This window comes from Sinocyclocheilus rhinocerous, unplaced genomic scaffold (assembly GCF_001515625.1).
Source record: "Sinocyclocheilus rhinocerous isolate Xijiao unplaced genomic scaffold, SAMN03320098_v1.1 scaffold1772, whole genome shotgun sequence".
NCBI lineage: Eukaryota > Metazoa > Chordata > Actinopteri > Cypriniformes > Cyprinidae > Sinocyclocheilus > Sinocyclocheilus rhinocerous.
This window is the reverse complement of record NW_015653009.1, coordinates 67,594-74,235: the sequence shown is the minus strand read 5'-3', so window position 1 is coordinate 74,235 and position 6,642 is coordinate 67,594. Positions and strand designations below refer to the sequence as shown.

At 37.0% G+C, this 6,642-nt stretch overlaps 1 pseudogene; it reads right to left on the bottom strand.

The window, feature by feature from the left end:
* The window catches only part of LOC107715528 (gonadotropin-releasing hormone II receptor-like), a 10,558-nt pseudogene extending 4,379 nt beyond the window's left edge, over positions 1–6,179 (bottom strand).
* Between the last annotated feature and the right edge of the window lie 463 nt (positions 6,180–6,642).

The following is a 6,642-nucleotide window of genomic DNA, read 5'->3' as shown; positions in this document are numbered from 1 at the left end:
ATAATCGCTGTAATTTCTCGCGAGAATTTATGTGAGAAAACGTATTTTCGCTGATGGTCGGGAATGCCTCTTCACTGAATGTTTTGTAGTGTGCGCACCTCGTTAGCGTTGTGTTGTGTAGTATGCGCGCAGCTATGACAAGACAACGACAGATGAGAACAAATCTTGTTGCGTAGTGTGAGCAACACAGTGATTGGGCTAGTCTTTCAATCCTGTAGTGTGAGCCCGGCTTTAAGTTAATCGACAACGAATTGTGACTCCTGGGAGAAACGGGACGTCTGGTCACCTTATCCCTACCCCTTAAAATCACAGGTAGGTGAGTTTGATCAGGGTTGGAGCTAAACTCTGCAGCGCACTGGCCCTCCAGGGCAAGATTTGAGGAACCCTGCTATAGGATGTATTTTGAATGTCCGGTAGTCCTCAAATAACATTATAGTCCCATCTCGTCTTGTTAACGAAGACGCGGCATAAATTTCGTCATAGTTTTTATCATCAGATATTAGTTTTAGTTCGTCAACGTCTTGTCTTAGTCACAGAAAAAATGTTCGTTAATGAATATTTTTCGTTGTCGTCTTTGTTGACAAAATTAACACAACTTAAACCAATCAAAAATTAAATAAATAAAAAATAATAATAATAAAAATAAGTTTAAAATAAGTTTGTTTCCATATTTTATTTCAGTTCATATTTATTTTAATTCAAGTTAAAAATTTTCTTTATGATTTTAGTCTGATTAACAGTGCTCTTCATATTAATCTGCTAAAAACTATTTAACATCCAAAAAATTTTATTAAATGTATAAAAAAAAAAAAAGACACATGAACCTGCAATGTTTTTAAATGCTTATGTAAGTGAAGATGGCGCAACTGGAGAGTCTTTGTTACTAATTCCTAAAAAACTGGACAGGTTTTTTAGTTTGTTTACTTTTCATTCATCACCTACAGAATCAGATCTTTACAACATACTGAAAATGTCTGTAAACATTTTAAAATGAAAATTAAATATCTTTTAAAAAATATTAAAGAATAATTTAGAGAGGAAAAAATATTCAAATGCAATTTTCAGTTATTTTAAAATATATGATTGGCCTACAATCAAAATTCGTTTTAAAACATATTAACAGCCCAAATCCTCGTCATTAAACTCTGTCATTTAATAATAAACTTTATTCTATACCAACACACACACAAATGTTGTTAAAATAAAAATGTAAATATGCATAATAAGAAAATAAAAATAAAATGTAACTCATAAATATGTGAGAAGGGCAGGGTGGTGATATTTTTGTGATGTCTCTAAGCTTATAAAAACATCTAGCAAACCCTCATGAATATCTGACCTTGTTTGTTGCCCTTGGCAGGAATCAAGTGACCGTAGAGTCAGATCTGAGCAAAGCTCTCGGGGCTTCAGAGGGAGGAAAATAGAAGCTGCGCTGATCCGACACTGCTGCGATATTACAGTAATCCACTGACTGCTGTTACTGTAGACATGTGACTGTGTGTTATTGAGCGCCTAATGGAGACGCTAAACCTGAGAGGGGCATTATAGGCATCTTCAGCGGCTAAAATCAACTCTTTTCCACACCTGGCAATTCAAAGGAATTGAGCAAATGTACCGGACATAAGGATTACTAACTGCTTATGTAACTTTGCATTATGGGTATTGCAAATGTACTGTTGCGTTTATGATGATGAATTATTAACAGTTTTCTCTTGTATATCAGTGTCAGTCCAGCAGGTTATTGTTTCACTCATGGCATCATATCTTGCCACATAAGACAAATAATAAGTAATTATGAGATAACGAAATTGAGATTAAAAAGCCATAATTATGAGCAAAACATTTCTAATCATTTCAATGTTTTATGACTTTTTATCTCATAATAGTTTTTTTTTTTAAACCTCATATTTATGACTTTTATCTCATAATGATTTTGTGTCATACTTTTTGACTTGTCATAATTATGACTCATCTCATTATTTATATTTTTAGATTGTACTTTTTATCTTAATTATGGTTTAGTATGTCATAATTGAGTTTTTACCCTATAATTGACTTTTTATCTCATAATTTAGATTTTTATCTCAATTATAAAATTTTATCTCATAATTATGTCATACTTTTGATTTGTCATAATTGACTCTTTCTCATTATTTCGATTATCTCTTAACTCTGACTTTATCATAATTATGACTTATTGTATCACTTAGACATTTATCTCATAGTCATGACTTTTTAATCTCATGACTTTATCTCAAAATTTATATTTTTACCTCATAATTATGATTTGTTTTAAAATCTTATTGATACTTTTTACCTCATTTTGACCTTTTATCTCATAATTTTGATTGTCTCATAATTCCAACTTTTTATCTCATAATTATGACTTATTGTATCCCATTTAGACATTTATCTCATAGTTATGACTTTATATCTCAATTTATACTTTTACCTCAATTGATTTTTAAATCTCATAATTTATACTTTTAGAAACTACACCTGACGTTAAATTTTGTTACTTAAATTTTTTTATTTTGGTGGTTTACTCCACATGTGTGTTGCGACATGAAGAAAACTTAACTCATCCCAAATAAACAATGTTATGCTATGGTAAAAGCTTTTAGATGACGTGCAAGTCATATTTTCTTTAGAAGCGATTATTTGCCATTACAGTCGAGTGTAAGAGGCTGTGAGACTCTGCAGGGCCGCGGGTCGCTGTACCTTTGCTCTTGTGCAGCTGTCTGTTGATCTCGATGAGGATGCAGGTGTAACAGCAGCTCATGACCAGCAGCGGAATCACGTACAGCGTCACGAAATGAAACATGTTGTACGCAGTCTCATGCCAGCGCTCGCGGAAACTCCCGTGTGTGACACACTGAGTGAAGTCCACGCTCTCCGCTTTGACTGTCCGGAAGATGAACAGCTACAAGAGTAAGAGTTGATCAGAACCAGCGAGTATTCATGCATCGGTCAATTATGTGCTATTTTATTCCATAACATGTCTTCTTCCAGACTAGTGGAAGGAAAACATCCAAAATACACATTGAAGTGTTTATTTTATTGCTTTATCTATTTGAATCTGTAGATTCCAATCTTTAAAGAGTTTATTTTAATCTTACAAACACCAAACTTTACAGTTTTATTCCTCTCTATATTCTGACTGTTTGTTCATATTTCAGTCACACTGATTTATACAACATTTTATTCCTAAAAACATGTTGAAAATGTGTTTGTTTTCTGTCTGTTGACAGTATTTTTTTTTTTATGGAGTGATGAAAAGAGAAATCCAGAATCCCCTCTGGAAAAACCTGGATTTATCCAATGTTCAGATTTATTTGCAGTAAATTCATGCAAATTAGTGCATATTTCATTAGATAATGCCCCATTCACATTTGTGAATCCAGAGTTTTTAGTGCATGTGAGTGTGTATGTTTTTGAATTAGTGTGTAAGTGAGTATAAGTGAGTGAGTGTGTGTGAGTGAGTGTGTGAGCGAGTGATTGTGAGTCAGTGAGTGAGCATGAGTGAGAGCTTGTGAGTTAGCGTGAGTGAGTGTGTGAGCTTGAATGAGTGAGTGAGTGTGTGTGTGTGAGTGTGTGAGCTTGAATGAGTGAATGAGTGAGTGAGTGTGTGTGTGTGTGTGTGTGTGTGTGTGTGTGTGTGAGCTTGACTGAGTGTGTGAGAGCGTGTGTTAGTGAGAGTTAGCGTGAGTCAATGTGTGAGCTTGAATGAGTGAGTGTGAGTGTGTGAGCTTGAGTGAGTGTGAGAGAGTGTGTGAGTGAGAGTGAGTGAGTGTGTGAGCTTGAGTGAGTGTGAGTGTGTGAGTGAGAGTGTGTGAGCGTGAGTGAGTGTGTGTGTGAGTGAGCAAGAGTGAGTTGGTTTGTAAGCGTGAATGAGTGTGTGAGAGTGAGTTAGTGAGTGAGCGTGAATGAGTGTGTGAGTTAGTGAGTGAGCGTGAATGAGCGTGTGAGTGTGTGAGTGAGAGTGTGTGAGCTTGAGTGAGTGTGAGAGTGTGTGAGTGAACAAGTGTGTGAGTGAGAGTGTGTGTGAGTGAGTGAGCAAAAGTGAGTTGGTGTGTGAGCATGAATGAGTGTGTGAGTTAGTGAGTGAGTGAGTGAGAGTGAGTTAGCGAGTGAGCGTGAATGAGTGTGAGTTAGTGAGAGTGAGTTAGTGAGTGAGCGTGAATGAGTGTGTGAGTTAGTGAGTGAGTGAGAGTGAGTTAGTGAGTGAGCGTGAATGAGTGTGTGAGTTAGTGAGTGAGCGTGAATGAGTGTGTGAGTTAGTGAGTGAGTGAGAGTGAGTTAGTGTGTGAGCGTGAATGAGCGTGTGAGTTAGTGAGTGAGCGAGAGTGAGTTAGTGAGTGAGCGTGAATGAGTGTGTGAGTTAGTGAGTTAGTGAGTGAGAGTGTGTAAGTGAGGGTGCGTATATGAGTGTGTTTGTGAGCGTGTGTGTGTGTGTGACCTGTGGCGATGCGATCAGCGCGCTGAGGCTCCAAGCCAGCAGTAGCATCCTCCTGTTCCTGTGATGGGCGTTGAGCGAGTCCAGCGGCCGCAGGATGACGTGATGCCGGTCCAGACTGATGACCACCAGGATGAAGGCGGAGGTTTGCATGGCGAAGAGCTTCAGGAAGCACAGCAGCTTACAGAGCCCGTTTCCGGCGTACCACTGCACCGTCACGTTCCACACCATGTCCAGCGGCATCACAATGAAGGTCATCATCAGGTCGGCCGACGCCAGGCTGATGATAAGAGGACGCAGGTGAGACGCCAGACGCCGGCCGCGTGACACACTGATGAGGAGCGCCAGGTTACTGACAGCGGCGAACAGGAAGAGCACCATGGTGGCTGCGACGCGGGCCTGAGCCGCAGGAGTGAAGGAGGGCGCCGTCCAGTCCGTCAGCAGCGGAGGGAGAGACGCGTTAGACACAGACGGCAGTGACGTGTTATCAGACATCACACCGCTCTGATCTGCACCTGCGTGAAGACACAAAAACAGCATCTGAACGAGGTAAAACTGAACAACAGCAGTGTCAAATACACTGATGCACTGATATGACAACATCATTTATATAATATACTCAATGTGGTGTGCATACACTTCTAAACCAAAATGCATATGCATTGCAGTATTTTAGTCATTTCGACTAGTCAATCTCATAATTATGATTTAGAATGTTATAATTGTGACTTTTTATCTCATAATTTAGACCTTTTATTCCATAATTATGACTTAGTATGTCACAACTATAACTTTTAATTATCTCATAATTAATGACTTATTGTCATAATTTAAATTTTTAATGTCATAATTGACTTTTTATCTCATAATTTTGATTATTTAATCTCATAATTATGACTTTATCTCATAATGATTTGTAATGTCATACTTATAACTATCTCATAATTTTGACTTTTTAATATCATAATTATGACTAATTATGTCACAATTACAACTTTTTATTTTTATCTCAAAATTAAGATTATTTTGTAATTGTTTTTTGTCATATTTATGACTTTTTATCTCATAATTTCAGCTTTTTAATCTCATAATTCATGTGATCATTTTTGTTTTGTCAAAATTATGATCTTTTTATGTCATAATTATGATTTACAATGGGCTTCCACAGAAACAGAACCTAACACTAAAACACGTTGATTTAGTTTAATCTGAGGAATATTCCACATTTGTGTCCCAACATGAACAAATTTTTAGTCATCCTAGATAAACAAAATGTATGTGTTTGCTAATTTAAGCATCACTGTTATTATTGCTCATAGTTAGTGATATTAAAGTTGTGATAATAGGGTTAGTAATTAATATTAGTAATTATCATATTTCGGATTACATTGCATAATTAGTTAAGCATTTCTGTTATGGCTCATAGTTAGTTGAACAAACCATTTTGAGTATTAAAGTTGCAATGAAATTGAAGCAGCAGCAGATATTTTCTTCTGTATTTTCTTCAAGTGATTGGAGAAGTTCTGCATATGTTACAAGAGAGGATATCCAGTTATGACATTCAGATTAAACATTACCAGGTCAAAAACAAAAAAACTGCAAAATGAAACATGCACAGATGAATCGTTCACAGTAAGATCAAAAAACATGCATTTAGAAAACTGATACAGTGAATTACATTTCAAACAGATTTTAAAGTGTATTTGAGGGATGCATTTGCCCTTAAAAGCCCTAATCTGAGTTTGAACAGCAGGTTCCTGCCAAACAAGCGTTCCTTCAGCTCCAGGAATTCAGTTCAGCATCGCACACACACTGAGATCCAACGCGGATCAGCACAGAACAACACGTCCCGATAGAATCAATAGTGTGTAACGCAAACCCATGCAGTCTGTGATCATTAACACGTTCATTAACAAACTCACCACGTGTGAAACGAGAAGCCCGAAGAGTCTCGGTGGGGTTTGATGGCTTAATCTGAAGGTCAAAGTTTAGTTTGTTAATCAGGTGAACAGCATAAATGACACGCGCTAAACCTTCCTGCCGACTGCAAATGAAACCAACATCACTGTGTAGGAATTTAGGATTTGTAACATTCTTGCAGCTTAAACAATACACAAAGGTCATTGGTTCGATTCCCAGGGAATGCATTATAGACTGAATGCAATGCAGTCACTTGGATAAAAGCA